Source organism: Canis lupus, chromosome 2 (assembly GCF_011100685.1).
Source record: "Canis lupus familiaris isolate Mischka breed German Shepherd chromosome 2, alternate assembly UU_Cfam_GSD_1.0, whole genome shotgun sequence".
In the NCBI taxonomy this organism is placed as follows: Eukaryota; Metazoa; Chordata; class Mammalia; order Carnivora; family Canidae; genus Canis; species Canis lupus.
The window spans coordinates 12,588,399-12,609,431 of record NC_049223.1 but is presented as its reverse complement, the minus strand read 5'-3'; the positions used below and the strand labels follow the sequence as shown (position 1 = coordinate 12,609,431).

The following is a 21,033-nucleotide window of genomic DNA, read 5'->3' as shown; positions in this document are numbered from 1 at the left end:
GCTCTGTTCACTTTTGTTTTTTGGTATATTTTTTTATTGGAGTTCAATTTGCTAACATATAGTATAACACCCAGTCCTCATCCCGTCAAGCGCCCCCCTCAGTGCTCGTCACCCAGTCACCCAGTCCCTCTGCCCACCTCCCCTTCCACTACCCCTTGCTCATTTCCCAGAGTTAGGAGTCTCTCATGTTCTGTCACCCTCTCTAATTTTTCTCACTCATTTTCTCTCCTTTCCCCTTTAAACCCTTTCACTATTTTTTATATTCCCCAAATGAATGAAACCATGTAATGTTTGTCCTTAACCGATTGACTTACTTCACTCAGCATAATGCCCTCCAATTCTATCCATTTTGAAGCAAATGGTGGGTATTCGTAGTTTCTAATGGCTGAGTAATATTCCATTGTATATATAGACCACATTTTCTTTATCCATTCATCTTTTTTCTTTTTAATTTTTTTTTTATTCATGATAGGCAGACAGTGAGAGAGAGAGACAGAGACACAGGCAGAGGGAGAAGCAGGCTCCATGCACCGGGAGCCCGACGTGGAATTCGATCCCGGGTCTCCAGGATCGCGCCCTGGGCCAAAGGCAGGCGCCAAACCGCTGCGCCACCCAGGGATCCCTATCCATTCATCTTTTGATGAACACCGAGGCTCCTTCCAGAGTTTGGCTATTGTGGACATTGCTGCTATAAATATTGGGGTGCAGGTGTCCTGGCGTTTCATTGCATCTGTATCTTTGGGGTAAATCCCCAGCAGTGCAATTGCTGGGTCTTAGGGCAGATCTATTTTTAACTCTTTGAGGAACCTCCACACAGTTTTCTAGAGGGGTTGTACCAGTTCACATTCCCACCAACAGTGCAAGAGGGTTCCCCTTTCTCCACATCTTCTCCAACATTTGTTGTTTCCCGTCTTGTTAATTATCACTATTCTCACTGATGTGAGGTGGTGTCTCACTGTGGTTTTATTTCTATTTCCCTGATGGCAAGTGATGCAGAACATTTTCTCATGTGCATGTTGGCCATGTCTATGTCTTCCTCTGTGAGATTTCTCTTCATGTCTTTTGGCCATTTCATGATTGGATTGTTTATTTCTTGGGTGTTGAGTTTGATAAGTTCTTTATAGATCTTGGATACTAGCCCTTTATCTGATATGTCATCTGATAATACCTTCTCCCATTCTGTAGGTTGTCTTTTAGTTTTGTTGACTGTTTCTTTTGCTGTGCAGAAGCTTTTAATCTTTATTAAATCCCTATAGTTCATTTTTGCTTTTCATTCCCTTGCCTTCACAGATGTATCTTGCAAGAAGTTGCTGTGGCCAAGTTCAAAAAAGGTGATGCCTGTGTTCTCCTCTAGGATTTTGATGGATTCTTGTCTCACATTTAGATCTTTCATCCATTTTGAGTTTATCTATGTGTATGGTGTAAAAGAATGGTCTAGTCTCATTCTTCTGTCCAATTTTCCCAGCACCATATACTGAAGAGACTTTTCTTTTTTCCCATGGATAGTCTTTCCTGCTTTGTCAAATATTAGTTGACCATAGAGTTCAGGGCCCATTTCTGTGTTCTCTATTCTGTTCCATTGATCTATGTGTCTGTTTTTGTGCCAGTACCACCCTGTCTTGATGATCACAGCTCTGTAGTACAACTTGAAATCCGGCATTGTGATGCCCCCGGCTCTGGTTTTCTTTTTCAATATTCCCCTGGCTATTCGGGGTCTTTTCTGATTCCACACAAATCTTAAGATGATTCGTTCCAACACTGAAGAAAGTCCATGGTATTTTGATAGGGATTGCATTAAACGTATAAATTGCCCTGAGTAGCATAGACATTTTCACAATATTAATTCTGCTAATCCATGAGCATGGAATTTCCATCTCTTTGTGTCTTCACTTCCTCCATTTCTTTCAGAAGTGTTCTATAGTTTTTAGGGTATAGATCCTTTACCTCTTTGGTTAGGTTTATTCCCAAGTATCTTATGCTTTTGGGTGCAATTGTAAATGGGATTGACTCCTTAATTTCTCTTTCTTCAGTCTCATTGTTAGTGTATAGAAATGCCACTGATTTCCGGGCATTGATTTTGTATCCTGCCATATTCCCAAATTGCCGTGTGAGTTCTACCAATCTTGGGGTGGAGTCTTTGGGTTTTCTATGTACAGTATCATGTCATCTGTGAAGAGGGAGTGTGTGACTTCTTCTTTGTCAGTTTGAATGCCTTTTATTTCTTTTTGTTGTCTGCTGAGGCTAGGACTTCTAGTACTATGTTGAATAGCAGTGGTGAGAGTGGACATCCCTGTCATGTTCCTTATCTTAGAGGAAAGGCTCCCGGTGTTTCCCCATTGAGAATGATATTTGCTGTGGGTTTTTTGTAGACGGCTTTTAAGATGCTTAGGCATGTTCCCTCTATCCCTACACTCTGAAGAGTTTTGATCAGGAATGGATGCTGTATTTTGTCCAATGCTTTCTCTGCATCTATTGAGAGGATCATATGGTTCTTGGTTTTTCTGTTGTTGATGTGATCTATCATGTTTATTGTTTTACGAGTGTTGAACCAGCCTTACATCCCGGGGATAAATCCCACTTGGTCATGGTGAATAATCTTCTTAATGTATTGTTGGATCCTATTTGCTAGTATCTTGTTGAGAATTTTTGCATCTGTGTACATCAGGGATATTGGTCTATAATTCTCCTTTTGGAGGGGAGTCTTTGTCTGGTTTTGGAATTAAGGTGATGCTGGCCTCATAAAACAAGTTTGGAAGTACTCCATCCCTTTCTATCTTTCAGAACAGCTTTAGTAGAATGGTGTTGTTTCTTCTTTAAATGTTTGATAGAATTCCCCAGGGAAGCCATCTGGCCCTGGACCTTTGTGTCTTGGGAGGTTTTTGATGACTGCCTCAATTTCCTTCCGGGTTATTGGCCTGTTCAGGTTTTCTATTTCTTCCTGTTCTAGTTTTGGTGATTTGTGGTTTTCCAGAAATGTGTCCATTTCTTTTAGATTGTCTAATTTATCGGCATATAGCTGCTCATAATACGTTTTTAAAATCATTGGTATTACCTTGGTATTGGTTGTGATCTCTCCTTTTTCATTCATGATTTTATTAATTGGCTCTTTTCTCTTGTTTTTTTTTTTTAATAAGGCTGGCTAATGGTTTATCTTTCTTATTAATTTTTTCAAAGAACCAACTCCTGGTTTTGTTGATCTGTTCTACAGTTCTTCTGGTTTCTATTTTATTGAGCTCTGCTCAAATCTTTATTAACTCTCTTCTTCTGCTTGGTGTAGGTTTTATTTGCTGTTCTGTCTCCAGTTCCTTTATGTGTGAGGTTAGCTTGTGTATTTGAGTTTTTTCCAATTTTTTGAGGGATGCTTGTATTGTGATGTATTCCCCTTTTAGGACTGCTTTTGCTGTATCCTAAAGATTTTGAATGGTTGTATCTTCGTTTTCACTAGTTTCCATGAATCTTTTTAGTTCTCCTGTAATTTCCTGGTTGACCCATTCATCTCTTTAAGCTCCAGATGTTTGAGTTTCTTCCAAATTTCATCTTGTGATTAAGTTCTAGTTTCAAAGCATTGTGTTCAGAAAATTCAGAAAATTCAAAATTCAGGCGACAACCTGAATCTTTTGGTTTGTCTGAGACCTGATTTGTGAAACAGTATGTGGTCTATTCTGGAGAAAGTTCCATGTGCACTTTAGAAGAATGTGGATTCAGTTGCCTTCAGATGCAAAGTTCTGTATATGTCTGTGAAATCTAGTCCAGTGTATCATTTAAAGCCTTGTTTCTTTGGTGATGTTGTGTTAGAAAATCTGTCACTGGTAGAAAGTGTCGTGTTGATGTCTTCCAGTATTAGTGTATTATTATCTGAGTATGTCTTTACTTTGGTTATTAATTGATTGATAGACTTGGCAGCTCCCACATTAGGTGCATAAATATTCATGATTGTTAGGTCCTCTTGTTGGATAGACCCTTTAGGTATGATATAGTGTCCCTCTTCATCTCTTATTACAGTCTTTGGGATAAACTTTAATTTATTTGATATGAGGATTGCTACCCCAGCTTTCTTTTGAGGACCATTTGAATGGTAAATGGTTCTCCATCCTTTCATTTTCAGGCTGGAGGTGTCTTTAGGTCTAAAATGACTCTCTTGTAGACAGCAAAATAGTCTTGCTTTTTTATCCAGCCTGATACCCTGAGTCTTTTGATAGGATCATTAAACCCATTCACGTTCAGAGTTACTATTGAAAGATATGAATTTAGTGTCATCATAACCTATTCAGTCCTTGTTTTTGTGGATTATTTCTTTGGGCTTCCTCTTTCTTTTACAGGGCCCCTCTTAATATTTCTTGCAGAGCTGGTTTGGTGGTCACATATTTTTCCACTTTCTGGCTATCTTGGAAGCTCTTTATCTCTCCTTCTATTCTGAATGAGAGCCTTGCCGGATAAAGTATTCTTGACTGCATGTTCGTCTCATTTAGGACCCTGACTATATCCTGCCAGCCCTTTCTGGTCTGCCATGTCTCTGTGGAGAGGTGTGCTGTTAATCTAATATTTCTCCCCATATAAGTTAGGGATCTCTTGTCTCTCGCTGCTTTAAGGATTTTCTCCTTATCTTTGGAATTTGCAAGTTTCAGTACTAAATGTCGAAGTGTTGAACTGTTTTTATTGATTTGAGGTGGGGGAACCTCTCTATCTCCTGGATCTGAATGCCTGTTTCTCTCTCCCCAAATTAGGGAAGTTCTCAGCTAAGATTTGTTCAAATATGCTTATATGCTTTCTGGCCCTCTGTCCCTCTCAGCATTCTCTGGATCCCCAATTATACATAGATTTTTCCTTCTGAGGCTGTCATTTATTTCCCTTAACCTTTCCTCATGGTCTTTTCATTGTTTTTGTCTTTTTTTTCCTCAGCTTCCTTCCTTGCCATCAACTTGTCTTCTATGTTGCTCCCTCTTTCTTCTACCTCATTAACCCTCATCGTTAGGAGCTCCAGTTTGGATTGCATCTCATTTAATTGATTTTTAATTTCAGCCTGATATAATCTAATTTCTATAGTCATGAAGCCTCTTGAATCCCTTATGCTTTTTTCCAGAGCCACCAGTAGCTTTATAATTGTGCTTCTGAATTGGCTTTCTGACACAAATTGCAATCCAAATCTGTAATTCTGTGGCAGAGAGTACTGCTTCTGCTTCTTTCTTTTGTGGTGAATTCTTCCTTCTACTCATTTTGCTCAGTGGAGAGTGGCAGTATCAGCCAGCTGAGTCAAGAATATCAACCATGATCTAAGTAAGTTTCAGCCTAGATGATTCTGATGAGGTCAGAGACGAGAAATTTAAAACAAAGATCAGAACAAAATAAAACAAAAGGACCACTAAAGTGAAAAAACAAATTTTAAAACAAAGTAGTAAAAAAATAAGAGGCCAAGAATCCCAAAGAAGAAGAAAAAAAAAAAAGAAAAGGGAAATAAGGAAGAGGAAAAAAAAAAAGCAAAAGTAAAGAGGAAATAGCAGAAAAAAGAAAAAAGAGAAGAATAAAAAGGGTGAGGAATGGGCGATGGTGGTGGTGATGTAGTTGTAGTGGAGGGAGAATGTAGTCTACCTGCGGGTCCTAGAAGGTTATACTCTTGGTTCTGAGTGTATTAAGTTCTGTTTGTTAGAAGATGCTCAGTCCCAAATTTGTATAAACCAGAAATACTTGTAGAGGGCCCCAACATTGATCACCAAAACATAAATGAGATAAAAGAGGGGGGCAGAATGGGAATGAAGAGAGAATATAATCTCACAGAATGAACCAGCACGGTATACCACTTGTTCTGGGTGCATGCTGGTCATGTTTTAGAAGGTATTAACTCGCGCCATTGTAGAACCAAATGAGGTAGAGAAAAGGAAAAAACACAAAAGAAAAAAGGCATATCTCATTTATCTCCCAAAATTAAGTTGAGTATGTTGAAGGGAAACTAGAAGTGGAAAATATACCTAAGACGTGTAATTGTAAAAATATGAAAGTCAAAAAGGAAGAAACTTAAAAATGAAGAGGTGGTAAAATATTTTAGTTAAAGGTGGGAAAAGAGAAAATTGGAAACTTACAGTCTGATATAAAAACTAGTTGTACTGGAAAAAAGGGGGGAGAATAGAGGGGTACCCTCTAGTTCTATATACTGTAGATCCCTCGACTTCCCCTGGAGCTTTCCAGCGCTGCTGGGTGGGGAACTTGCTCTTCCCCTGTCCTTCCAGCTGGTCTTCTGGGGGAGGGGCGGGCTGTGCCGATTCTCAGGTGTGTGCACCTTGGGGAGCTGTCCCGCCCCCTGCTGGGTGCAGGGTCACGGGGAGCCGACCTGACCTCCCGTGAGGCCCGTGTCCCCTGGCGGCCACGCCTCTCCCAGGCACCGGGTGACACCAGGAGGGACAACCCCACCGGCGGCGGCCAGGTCTCCCTGGCCCTGGAGGGCGCCCCTCGTCCCCGCAGTGACTCCCACCGTCTCCCAGTCCGCAGGGGCCTGGATGCTCCCGGGGCAGGAGCGTCCTCGCTGTCCTGGGCCCTCCCCGCCTCGGCCTGTCCCGGGGGGAGCAGGATCCCGGCTGTGTCCCCGGCGCCCTGGGGTCCGGGGCCTGCGCTGCTGGAGTCGCGCTCCCGGGGAGCCCCCTCCGCCCGGAGCCCCGCCCGACCCCCCGGCTGCTCCCCGAGGCCGCGGGGCGCGCTCCAGCCCTTTACGGAGATGGGCCGGTGTGGGGGGCGCTCTCCCCCGGCGCCCCTCCTCGGTCAGTGACCCCGGGACCTGGAGGTTCCCCGCCCCCCCGGATCCCGCCCGGGGTCCCTGCTGAGCGCCTTTCCTGGGGAGGAATCCGGGGCGGATTGTAAAGCTCCCGCTGGTCCGGGGCTGGGCTTTCCCGCCGGGAGGCTCCCCGCAGGCCTTAGCCCGGCTCCTCCGGTGCCCCTCCCCACTGACTCTTTTTTTTTTTTTTTTTTCTTTTCCGCCTTCCTACCTTGTTAGAAGCGGAAACCCTTCTCCCTGTAGCGTACAGGCTGTTCTCCCTTTAAATCTCAGGTCAAATTTGTAGGTGTTCAGGTGACTTGAAAGTTATCCAGGTAAGTTGGTGGGCAGGTGGCTTGGGGACCCTGCTCCTCCACAGTCTTGCCGCCCCCCCCCCCTTCACTTTTTTTCCAGTCCATTTTGTCTCTGTTATTCAGATTGGGCAACTCCCATTGTTCTACCTTCCATTTCACAGATTCTTTCCTCTGTCACTCTAACCTACTGATGAAGTATCCAATGAGTTTTTCATTTTGGTTACTGTATTTTAAGTTCTAATATGTTCATTTTGTTCTTCTGTATACAGAATGTTCTTCTGCTTCTATTTCTTTGCTCAGACTTTCTGTTATTTCATTTGTTTAGAGTGAGTTTGTAACTGCTCATTGAAGCATTTTTATGATGCCTATTTTAAAATCCTTGCCAGATAATTCTAATGCCTGTGTCATTTTGGTGTTGGCATATGTTAGTTGTCTTTTCTCACTTAAGTTGAGATTTTCCTGGTTCTTAGTATGATGAGTGATTTCCAGTTGAAAGCTGGACATTTTGGGTATTACGCTGAGCTCTGAATCTTATTTAAATCTTGTATTAGGGAACCCTGGGTGGCGCAGCGGTTTGGCGCCTGCCTTTGGCCCAGGGCACGATCCTGGAGACCTGGGATCGAATCCCATGTCAGGCTCCTGGTGCATGGAGCTTGCTTCTCCCTCTGCCTGTGTCTCTGCCCCTCTCTCTCTCTCTCTCTCTCTCTGACTATCATAAATAAATAAAAATTTTTAAAAAATCTTGTATTAGTAGGCTTCTCTGACACTGCTCTGGTGGTAAAGGGTGGACTCAGCCTCATTATTGCCAAATGGGGATTGAAGTTTAGGTTTCTCACTGTTCTTCCCTTGACACCTGGGAGAGAGGGACTCCTTGTTACTGCAGAGCAGAAGAGATGTAGGCCCCCGCTCTAGGCTGTCTACTAACACCACCCTGAGTGGGAGGCACAGAGATGCCTACTTATTGCTCCCCAGATATCTCCTGATGAGTCTTGGGGGAGGGGTGGCCTCATTACCTCTGAGCAGTGGGGAAAATCTTGCCTCTACACTAGGTTTCCTCTGACACCTCCCAGCAGATGCTTCATTATTACCAACCTGACAAGGTGGCAATCTAGGTTTTCCACTTTGTCTTTGCTCGTGAGTGAAGGAAGAACCATAATGTGCTCTGTGGTGTTTGGCTGAAGCTGAGTGGTTATTGAAAGTTGTTTGCCTTGCTAGACTTCTCCTTTCCTGGTCCTTTGGTGAGAGAGAGCAGACTTTTCTTGAATTTGGGGTTTTCTCCTTCTGTTCCTATTGGTGTTTCCATGTTACCAGTTTTTTTCAACACCCAGCCTGGGATAATGAGGCAAAAAGAAACCCCAAGGAACTCGCTCCTTGCTATTCTTCATGTCCAGAGGTCCCTAGTGTGACTACCTTCTTATCTTTACCTTTTCGAGTCTTTGTATGCTTCACACATAACATCTGGAGAGTTAGCTGTAGTTGGTGGGAGGAATAAGAAAAAGGATGCCTAATCCATCTTTCTGGAAGTAGGATTCCTGCATTTTGTTTTAGAAACATATTAATTCCTTTGGGAACATGAAAGGCTATATGTAGATAAACTGTGGATTTCCTTCAAGTCCAGTCCACATGCCATCTTCTCTGTGGAGACTTCCCTTAAGAATTCTTCTGTATCTGTGTGATCACCAACCTCTATTCCTACCTCCATCAGAGCAGTGATATTATTGTGCTGTTTGTGCCTGTCTCTGTCTGCCTTCACAGAAAATAGATAGCACTCAGATTTGCTATGTACTTTTAGATGAGTGGATCCAATGAAAGGACCTTTTATATAAATTAACAAGCTAGAATTCAAGTCACAAGCTGTGCACATTAGGTATTACGTTTTTTATACAAACTTTTCCAGATACTTATGCCAAATGTTGCTGCTTTGACTTTTGGCCATTTTCTATCATGCGATTCAAACTTATCCTTTAATCTGACCAAACAGGTTACACCTTAAGTCTTATCTAAATATTAATATAACATACACCAGTTGGTAGAAAAAAAATCTTTCCTTATGTTCAAACAAATCCCCAGTGCTCAATAGACTTGAAACTCCAGACACCATGCTTCTTCATATTTGTATCATAGTAGAGAATGCACAATAGAGAATGCATGGAAGGTGAGGGAATTCTTACCTGTAGTTTTAATTTTCTCTGAGAAGAAGCCAGAGAGAAGTCATATGGAGTAGGCATCTTGAAAGAGAGGTGATGGTTTGGAACACCTTACTTGAAATATAGATTAGTGTAGGGGTGCCTGAGTGGCTCAATAGGTTAAGCATCTGCCTTTGGCTCAAGTCATGATCCCAGGGTTCTGGGATTAGGCTCCCTGCTCAGTGGGAAGCCTGCTTCTTCCTCTCTCCCACTCATGCTCTCTCTCTCTCATAAATAAATAAATAAATAAATAAATAAATAAATAAATAAAATCTTTTTAAAAAAATCGATTAGTGTGTGTAGGGTTGGGGAAATAAGGGAGAGAGGGAGTCTAGGGCCATTTACAGATTTTTAACTAAATGATGATACGTCATTATCCAAAATAGTGAATATGGGAGGAGAAATAAGCTCTTAGGGAAAGATGTGAGTTCAGCTTGGGCCATGTTGATCTTGAGGAATGTGTAGGACATTCAGGTGAAACAATCTGATGAGCATTAGTGTACACTAAGCTAGTACCATCACCTGGAGGCACATGGGTGGAACTGTAAGCCGTGTGTGCCTTTGAAATTACCCAGGAGAATGTGTTGAGTGAAAATGGGAGACCAAAGATGGAATTCCTGGGAAACACTAACATTTAAGAGGCAAGTGTAGGAAAAGAGAATTTAAAAAGAGACTGAGAAGCAGTGGCCAGAAAAAAAGGGATCAGAATCAACAGTATCACAAAATCCAAAGAGGACAAAATTTCAAGGAGATAATAGACAATGATATTAAATTCTGTAAAGGAGTGCAAGAAGATGTGGACAGCAAAGGGAATAACTGAATTTGCAACTTGAATGTCAGGGAGATGACTGAGTCGGAAGGCTGAGTGCCGGGGATTGACATGAGAACAGTGGAAGAGGAAGCGGACACATGAGAGAACGCTGCTCTTTGGAGAAGCTTATCCCAGAAGGAGACAAGTGATTAAGAGATATATGGGAGGGGGCGCCTGGGTGGCTCAATTGGTTAAGCATGTGCCTTCGGCTCAGGTCATGATCCTGGGGTCCTGGGATCGAGCCCCACATTGGGCTCTTTGCTCAGCGAGGAGCCTGCTTCTCCCTCTCCTCCCTGCTTCTGCTCTCTTAGTCACTATCTCTTTCTGTCTCTCAAATAAATAAATAAAATCTTTTAAAGAAAATAAGGTGGGGTGGATTATATTATATTATCAAAACACAGGACAATGCCTGGTACCTTTATGGACTCTCTATAAAATTTTGCTGACTGCATAAGTGGGTTAACACATAAGAACATGGAGAGGATTTGTTTGTGAGGGAATAGGGTTTCCTGAAGAAACAAGGGAAAGGCAAGGGTCACTGGGGAGGAAAGGCAGAGCAGAATGGGGACAAGATGATGGTGAGAGGAGGTGGGAGACTGAACCTAAGATAGCGGCCAGGGAGGGTATAGTGTGAGATGTGACAAGGTTGACTGGCCTCGTGGAGGTTCAGGGCCCATGAGGGAGGCCTGGACCCCTTGGGAAGAGCTGCCCAGTGGTTAGATGAGGAGTGAGTGAGAAGGAGATTTCCATACTAAGACAGGTGGTTGGTGGGATAGGCCCCTGTGATATACCTTAAAATTACCACAAGTCCCTCCTCTTCTTGAGCAGACCCTAGGCAGAAAGATGTACGCTATGTAAAAGGGTGATAAAGCTGCCCTTGGTGTTCCCCTCGATGCCACCAAAAAGAGTCCATTTGTGGGCCAGTGATAAATGCAACAGACAGTTTTGAGCTGGCTGAGCGAGGCCTTGCCTCCGTGTGAGTCCATTAATTTGTACAAGGACTTTTGTTTTGTTACCGTGAGAGGAAAGAGGAGTTTTGCACAGACCTTGGGGATGGTAGGAAGAGGAGGAGGGAGAGAGGCATTGCAGTCATTCCTTTTTGGTCCCTTGGACAGTGCTCAGAGGGTTAGAAATGGATGGAATTGCTTCTTATGAGATTCAGGGCAAAGGGTGATGGTGAGAAAGTGATGAAATTGGGCTTCACAATTTTGTAAGACTCTAAACAGAAGCAGAGCTGTCTGGGATTCAAGGAAACAAGACTCACTGAAGATGTCAAGTTCTCTAGCCCTGGTGATGAGGCAGTGAAGCAGTGGCCAACCATCCCACCCAACCTACTCAGTCCCCATTTGCCTCAGCACAGAGAGCCCGGCCTGCAGAGGTCCCTTCCGATATTTCTGATAGTCCATGAGGAGTCCATACATGCTGCACACATTCCTTTTTCGTTGTTGCTTCCACTCTAGAATGCAATGACTGGTTCCTGACCCTCATCCAGCAGTTTGCCAGCTTCAACAATGGCAAGACAGAGACTCTGCCTCCAGCAATGGGCAGAAGCTGCTGGTGGTTCCAAATAGCATGAAGAGGATGGGGAGGGATGGGGAGGGAGCATTTCCCCCACCTATGCATGAAAAGCAAGCATGAAAATCTAGTACTCTCAAGTATTGGAAATTTGGCAGCACCAAGAGATGTCATCCTGGGAATAGCTCATGGCATCCTTAGGAAGGCAGGGGTCATGGGGAGGCTTCTGCCAGAAAGGCTATGGAGAGCAACTTCGAACCTTCAGGAACCAAGAAAGGAAAGCCAACACTTTGTGGTGACTGCAGCCCACAGAATATTTGTGGACATGTGGGAAGCATCCTGACCCCTAGAAATCCTAGGGGTGGGGGGAAAGTGAATGTGAGATAAAAATTATTTTCTATGATGAAGCCATTGGGGAATTGTGACATGTGAAGCTGAGCATCAGAACAAAGTGTGACTTCTGTTTGTACTTACACGTGGTGGAATATTGGACGTTCGGGTTATACAAAGGTGATACAAGATTCAGTCCTCAAGAATTTTTAATGGCTTGTATAGTTAAATGTCTTTTTTTAAAGATTTTATTTATTTATTCATGAGAGACACAGAGAGAGAGAGAGAAATAGAGAGAGAGGGGGGCAGAAATATAGGCAGAGGGAGAAGCAGGCTCCATGTAGGGAGCTGATGTAAGACTCAATCCCGGGACTCCAGGATCACGCCCTGGGCTGAAGGCAGGTGCTAAACTACTGAGCCACCCAGGGATCCCCTATGGTTAAATGTCTTATCAACAATGCATCCCTTCCATTTTCCTTTGGTAAATATTTAAAGCATCGTTCTTCATATTTAAATGTGTTAAAACAAATAGTAAAGTAGCTTCCCAGAGCCTTCCAACATGAGACCTGATACTCTTCATCACGGCTATGAGAAAAGAAAGAGAACACTTACATAATGTTTAAGTGAGAAGCTTCTAGTTGACATTTCCTGTGATGATTAGAACTAAAAGCAGAGGGCTACAACTAGATGTTTGTGGTCCAGCTACAACCTGCTGAATCTTTCATGATGTCACCAGGCAAACAGCAAACCATGGCATTCTGCTTACACATTTCAGCTCAAGGACCATAAATGCGGAAAGCAGACCCAATAGAGGGATCATTATTGATTTACTCAAGCATATAAATTTTAGTGAATAGACTCAGAGATGCAGAACACACACATTGAAAATCCAAGCAAAGTGCTATAGCAGTGAACACAAGAGAATGACAAGAAGTTTAGGTAAGGAGTAATATCATAGGTCCCTTGAGATAGAAATAACTTCAGAGATCATCCATCTTGCCCCGTCCTTCTCATACGGCATATGATGTATGTATATCAACAACTCTTTAGAAGTGCAGATCTCTGGGTCTCAGCTCCAGAGCAAAGACCTACTTTAATGGGTCTCACATGGGGCCCAGGAATCTGCATTTCAAAACTAGCATCCTCTGCTGAATAATTTCTATTTGCATTTTGAGACCCACTGTATCCTTCTCCATCCAACCAGGCTGATAGTTATGGAGTGAATCAACTGGGATTCCTTGTTTTCTGGAGTCCAGTTGGGTTCCATGAATGGGAAGCACTGGCAGGAAATGAGGGGGTGGGATATTAACCACCTTGGACACTTCCCTGCTGTCCACAGGTTGGCAGTGGCTATGTTTCTCTACTAAAGGCTGAGTCTTCTACAGCACTCTCTCCAGGTCTCCCTTGTCTTCCCTTTCCTCACTCCTTCAAGTCCAGGGAGGTAGTGGCCAGACTGCACCCCGAGGCCAATGAGATCAGAATCTCTAGGAGGGGATACTGGAGACCCTTACTTTAAAGCTCCTCCTGGAGATTTTAATTTGCAGTCAAGGTTGAGAGCAATGGCTTAGATTAGGAGATTTCATGAAAAAGCAGGTGCTGATTTGATATGTCCAGGGTGGAACCTAAAGATTGTCCTTCTAGCAAGATCTCTGGGTGACCTGTATTGCACACTAAATTTTGAAAAACACCATTCTTGACCAACTCCTTTATTTCTCTTAGAAAGATAAAGTGACTTGCCTGAGAACACCCAGGACTAGAACCTAAGTATCCCAAGTCGAAAGTCAAAGGTGGAGATCTGAGATGACCCCAAGAGATGGCAGTGCAGAGTCAGAAAAATAATACCAGTGGGAACTGGGTGTTCTACTAAAGACTTGCTCTAACTGGGTCACTCCACAGGAAATACACATACAACTCCTGGATGTGTGAGGCCCAAGGAAAAAGGAACTTTCCTAAGGTCTCATAGTAGCAGGTGCAGACAACAGCTGCTGGGATGGCTTTCCTTTGGGAGCATTTGTGAAGGGAGGGAGAACAGACCAGATGATGTCAGCTCTTCTGGAGACTGTGTTCCGAGAGTCCTGGAGTGAGAAGTTCTGCAACACTTGGATCATTAGAAATGTGCTGACTTTGTCACATCATTGGAACCAATCTTTGGGCCGGAAATGACAGGTTCTTTTGATTTCTTATTAAACATTGAGAACCTCTTAGCAGATAGCTCCTGTGGTAAATTGTCTGCAAGAATATATGTCTCCTATATCTATGCTCTTGGGTAGTACAGGGCAGGGGAAAATCTTTTTCCTTCTACCTTTCTGGGTTCTTGGCTGGGGTTCTGTAACACAAGACAATTAAAAAGGAAAACAAATGAGTTTATTGACATGTATATTTCATATACATATGGGAGAAACTCAGGGATGAGTAACTCAAACAAGGGGTTAGAATTTAGGCTTATATAGCATCAGAACAAAAAATAGTAAATTTTCAGAGAAGTTACAAGACAAAAGAAAAAGGCTGTGAGTTTCTGGGCAGATAATTATATGGGAGACTAATTGAGGTGAGGGCCAGTCAGTAAAGTTATGGAGAGTTCTCTCATGCCCTCTTTGGCCTGATAAGGAGCTAGGATTGTCGCTGATTCACTTCTGTACAGATTCATGTCTTGCTTTTAGGTAGGTGGGGGAAGCCTTCCTCTCAATTGCTTTGAGCTCAAAATGTCCAAGTGGTATGTTTGGGGGCAGCAAATTCTGCTCCCCCTCAGTAGTCATTTCTCATAGTGACTGTGAGCTTAACCATGTGTGTTGGTTTGTGTGGTGGGAGAAAAAAAATGTGGCATAAGCACAAGCAGACATGTGAAAAAGGCCTGCAGGTTAGGCCTTGTGCTCTCTTGCTGCTCTTTGGAACCCTGTAAACACTGTGTAAAAAAAAAAAAAAAATTAGGGCCAGCCTCCCAGAGAAGGACCCACACAGAGCACACACAAGACGACCAGCTGAGGTCAACCTGCCTGCAAACCCCTGGACCTGCAAGTGAGGCTGCCCAGCTGCCGGCCAAACTGCCAGTTGACCAAAAATGTATGTGGGGATCCAGTAGATATGAGCTGACCCACCTGGGAGCAGAAGAATCATCCAGCTGGTCTTGCTCTGAGTCAAATAATTATTAGTTTAAGCAACTGAATTTTAGTGTAGCTTATTAAAACAAAACAAAAGCTGACCAATCCAGCTCCAAACACAACAGGTTAGCCTGAAGTATTATACACTCCTTGAGGGCAGGGCATGTTTCTTAAGTACTGTTTGCGGTGGCAAAATACTGGAAACAGTGGGCTCGTGTTTTATCATATTATGGAGTACCATACACCACAGCCACTAAAAGGAAACATTAGGGAACTTCCCAGAACGCTCGGTGAGACGCAGAGGAGCAGCGGCTGCCCGAGCTGCACCCAGCAACGCGCTCCTTCCTGATCCCCAACATCGTCTTCAGCCCTCTCACCGGCTGTAGAAAATGGTGAAAGAAACCACTTACTATGATGTTTTGGGGGTCAAACCCAATGCCACCCAGGAGGAATTGAAAAAGGCTTACAGGAAACTGGCCTTAAAGTACCACCCTGATAAAAATCCAAATGAAGGAGAGTTTAAACAGATTTCTCAAGCTTATGAAGTGCTCTCGGATGCAAAGAAAAGGGAATTATATGACAAAGGAAGAGAATAGGCAATCAAAGAAGGTGGAGCTGGTGGTGGTTTGGGCTCCCCCATGGACATCTTTGATACGTTTTTTTGGAGAAGGAGGCAGGATGCAGAGAGAACGGAGAGGTGAAAATGTTGTACATCAGCTCTCAGTAACCTTGGAAGATTTATATAATGGCGCAACAAGAAAACTAGCTCTGCAAAAGAATGTGATTTGTGATAAATGTGAAGGCTGAAGTGGTAAGAAAGGAGCAGTCGAATGTTGTCCCAATTGCCAAAGTACTGGAATGCAAATAAGAATTCATCAGATAGGACCTGGAATGGTTCAGCAAATTCAGTCTGTGTGCATGGAGTGCCAGGGCCATGGGGAACGGATCAGTCCTAAAGATAGATGTAAAAGCTGCAACGGAAGGAAGATAGTTCAAGAGAAGAAGATTCTAGAAGTGCATATTGACAAAGGCATGAAAGATGGCCAGAAGATAACATTCCATGGTGAGGGGAGACCAAGAACCAGGATTGGAACCAGGAGATATTATCATTATTTTAGATCAGAAGGACCGTGCTGTTTTTACTCGACGAGAAGATCTTTTCATGTCTCTGGATATACAGCTGGTTGAAGCCCTGTGTGGCTTTCAAAAGCCAATATCTACTCTTGACAACCGAACCATGGTCATCATTTCTCATCCAGGTCAGATTGTCAAGCATGGGGATATCAAGTGTGCGCTAAACGAAGGCATGCCAATTTATCGTAGACCATATGAGAAGGGTCGCCTAATCATCTAATTTAAGGTAAACCTCCCTGAAAATGGCTTTCCCTCTCCTGATAAACTTTCTTTGCTGGAAAAACTCCTACCGGAGAGGAAGGAAATAGAAGAGACTGATGAAATGGACCAGGTAGAACTGGTGGACTTTGATCCTAGTTAAGAAAGATGGCGCCATTACAATGGGGAAGGATATGAGGATGATGAACATCAGCCTATAGGGGTGGTTCAGTGTCAGACCTCTTAATTGGGCCAGTGAATAACACTGCAGCTGGCATTTTATATGCAGTAGTGAATGAGTGAAGGACTATAATCATAGCTCACTACTTGCTATTGTTTTTGTTTTAATATTCAACTATAGTAATGTTTTAAAAGTTAAATGAAGAATAAACTCAAATATTAAAAAAAAAGAAACAAACATTAGGTCATGGGATGAAATATATATATATATATAATGAAAATTAAAACAAAAACCCACACACATTTTGGCCAATGACAAAATCCCATGTAATATTTTTGTATTATTATGCAAATGGGAAGAAAAATATGAGCCAGGTGGAAATGTTGGCAGGAATAGGGAAAGATAACCAAAGAGAACAAAGGAAAGGAGAGTGTATTTAAGTATTCCAAAATATATATGATCTTATATAAGAGTATATATATTTTTTCATGCCTAACCATTTCCTGGAGAACCAAACATCTTAGGTGCTAGGATTTCAGCTGACTCTTTTTTTTTTCTTTACACTGTTAGGAATTGTTCAAATTTTATATTGAGTATGTGGTATTTAAATAATTAATATAGCTTTTTTCCTTGTTGCAGAAAAAAAACAAGTACTCCAAACCTAGAGCAGCGGTACACATAGATCAGTGTATAATAGAATCACCCGAGCTACCTAAAAATATAAATTTCTGGGTCCCACTCCACATCTACTGAATGTAAACATCTGGGCATCAGGATCTGGAATCTGCATTTCAAATAAGAACCCCAGGTGATTCTAAATGAACTAAAATATAAGAACCGCTGCTGCCTGAGGTTCTCCAGAATGAATAATCAGCACTACTTATTAAAAAGTCACTGACACTTGAGTGGCTAATCTGGAAAGCCATGAATAGCAAAGGCGGCTGATGGACACTTAATCTGTTCATGTTCCACGTTCAAGGTCGTATGTAATCAACTGCGCCTCTTGTACTTCTTTCTGACCTCTGATTTCCACTGCTACCTCCCACAATCATGTATCTGGCCTCCTCTGTTCATTCATCCTCCCCAACATTTGTTGTTTTCTGTCTCGTTAATTTTTCCCATTCTCACTGGTGTGAGGTGATATCTCATTGTGGTTTTGATTTTTATTTCTCTGATGAGAAATATTGTGGAGGTTTCTCAAGAAGTTAAAAATAGAGCTACCCTATGACCCACAATTGAACTACTGGGTATTTACCCCAAAGATACTGATGTGGTGAAACACCAGGATACCTGCACCCCAATGTTTATAGCAGCAATGTCCACAATAGCCATGCTGTGGAAGGAGACTCGATGTCCTTCGACAGATGAATGGATAAAGAAGATGTGGTCTATATACACAATGGAATGTTACTCAGCCATCAGAAAAGACGAATACCCACCATTTGCTTTAGCGTGGATGGAACTGGAGGGTATTATGATGAGTGAAATAGGCCAATTGGAAAAGGACAATCATTATATGGTTCCACTCATACATGGAATATAAGAAATAGTGAAAGGGACTATAAGGTAAAGGAGGGAAAGTGAGTGGAAAAATTAGAGAGGAAGACAAACCATGAGAGACTCCTAACTCTGAGAAACAAACAAAGGGTTGCAGGAGAGATGGGTGGGAGGATGGGGTAACTGGGTGATGGGCACTAAGGAGGGTACTTGATGGGATGAGCAGTGGGTGTTCTACTATATGTTGGCAAATTGAATTTAAATAAAAAATTAAAAATAATAAAAGAGACGCTGAGTTTCCTACATCCTATGTGCAATCGTGGTAGGGGCACTCCCAGGTGGCTCGGGCCCCCAAATAGAACAGTAAGTCCTGGAGAGGTGGTAGGTAGGGAGAGGACAAGATGAGGGTCATGTGGGTAGCCACCTATGTTATTTGGTATATGACTGAGCCTGGATGTGACCCTCATTCTATGACTTTGGGTCTAGTTTTTTTACCTTGGTGGCTAAGTAGAATCAGTGCCATTTTTTTTTTTCCGATTTGGATAACACAAAGGAGTTTGAAGGGCTATAAGCTGTTATATTGTCTGTAATTTACTTTTTAAATACTTCACCAGGGTACTCTGTGTGTGTGTGTGTGTGTGTGTGTGTGTGTGTGTGTGTAAACTGTGATCTTCCTGATTCTTAATTCAGGTTTCTTTTTTTTTTTTTTTAAAGATTTTATTTACTTATTCATGAGAGACACAGAGAGGCAGAGACGTAGGCAGAGGGAGAAGCAGGCTCCCTGTAGGGAGCCGGATGTGGGACTCGATCCCAGGACCCCGGGATCATGACCTTAGCCAAAGGCAGACTCTCAACCACTGAGTCACCCAGGTGCCCCTTAATTCAGGCTTCAATTTAAGGGTGTTTAGTTAGCATTTGAAAGGCTAATCAGAAGCCCATATTCCAGCATATTCCAAATAGGAAGACTCTAGGCCCGTCAGGTAGCCTTATCTTGGATCATCAACAGGGATTCGATCATTAGCATAGGGGACTTATAGCTGATTTTATACTGGTGAAATGACCAGGGGTTAAGTTAAGCTTTCAACATCGTTACATTGCTGTGATCCTCCCACTCCTGTGAGTTCATTGTCTGGATACTCAGGAATGGAGCTGAGGTTGCAGACACAGTCCTGCTTCCTGGTCCTCCAGAAGCGTCTTTCATTCAGGCCTGACCAGTCTGCTGAATGCTGCTAGGACGTCATTGAATCCACCTAAAATAAATCTTTCATACAAGGTCCTTGACAGTGTGCTGGAAAGAGCAAAGAGCTGCCACTTCATGGAACTTACAGAACAGGTTCTACAACTATTATTTGCCAGCTTGCTAGTAAAGTATCTGTAGGTGTGACAACTTCTCATGAGACTTGCTTTTTACTGTAACAAACTGCCTGATAAAGAGGTAGTTTCATGTAACAAACCCACCACCTACCTTGTGGTAACCTATACCCATTAATTCCTAAAAAGGCCTACTAATTGCAAGTGACCAAACTGGCTTAGGTAGGCCACATCATAAACCATCTCAAAACTGTTTCTTCTAGGGACACATAAGTGGCTCAGTGCTTGAGCATCTGCCTTTGGCTCAGGGCGTGATTCTGGGGTCCTGGGATTGAGTCCCACTTCGGGGTCCCCACAGGGAGCCTGCTTCTCCCTCTGCCTATGTCTCTGCCTCTCTCTCTCTGTGTCTCTTCCGAATAAATAAATAAAATCTTTTTTAAAAAATGTGTTTCTTCTAGACCTGCCCACACTCCAACAGAACTGGATCAGCCCCAAGGGAACCTCCTGGGAAAGAGCTGGATGCCAAGGGAGCCTCAGCCCTCCATCATCACCCTCCCAGCCCCACTACCATCCCTACCTTCAAGAACCTAAACCTATAACCATAACGTTAGCTCCTGGGCTTGCTGGGAGAGAACACACAATTTGAAAATGATCCCATGTTCTACTTCTGTGACATGCAAGAAGGTCAAAGGATCTTAACTGGGCTCAAAAGGAATTCCCAAGTTTATATGGTGGGGGGCCAAGGGCTTTGAGTAAGTGGAGGATTCTAGAATGAATGTGGTTTGATGAAATTTGAAGGAAAAAAAGAAAAGATGTTTGAAGGAAAATGTGGGTCAACCTCCTTAACTAAATAATATAATTACTAAGATATGTTGTGTGCTTGGTAGGTGCCTGGAATTGTGCCAAGCATTTTAAAGGGATTATTTAATTCAATCCTTCCAGCAAATGAATGAGGTAGGCCTTACTATCATCTCTTTTTATAAAGAAGGAAGCTTAGTGGGTAAGTCAGTTGCCCAAGGTCACAGAGATAGTAAGCAGAGGAATAAGGCTCGGGTGCAGGACTGTCTGGTGCCAGAGCCCAAGCGCTCAATTACTGTTTTTGAAGGAACTGAAATCATAGGTGTGCAGGTCCTGAAGTAAGCTAAAGTCTTTGGAGACTTCTATGAGCAAAACCATCACAGAACCTTGCCTAAAACCTTGCTTCCATGGTGCTCTATCGAGTACCTGAGTTGGGGGATTACTGGCCCCAGGCCAGCTGGGCTCCTCGCTATAGATGAAACAGCTACTGATCTAGATGTCCTCTTTGTTTGCTGTGTTTGCTGGGGGCGGGGAGGGGTGTTGAGACTCTCTCCTTGATAACTGGGAGGCTAGGGGTGCAGCTGTCCCAGGAGCGTTTGTTCATCCTTTCCAGGTGGGAAGAGAAGCAACGCCTGGCTGGAAGCCGACCCCCTCGGAGCCCTCTCTCATCCTGCTGTCATTGTTATGAGTTCATACTTGGCTATATAAATCCCAAACTGGGCTCTGAAGCACTTCATTCTGACCCCTTTGCTTATTCAGTCACAACCTTGCTAAACCCCATGCTGCTTTCAACAAGGTCAGCAAAGATTGGGTTTGGTGCTCCCAGACTCCTTGCTCATTCCTCGTGTGCACTCAATCATTAGCACTGTAGTATTAGTTTAAACATGCATCTTGGATGGTTGTGCTGGCATTGGAAAAGCC

General features: G+C 43.1%; 1 pseudogene; it reads left to right on the top strand.

The window, feature by feature from the left end:
- Nucleotides 1-15,367: 15,367 nt before the first annotated feature.
- LOC100683935 lies at nucleotides 15,368-16,572 on the top strand (annotated as a pseudogene).
- The last annotated feature ends 4,461 nt before the right edge of the window (nucleotides 16,573-21,033 follow it).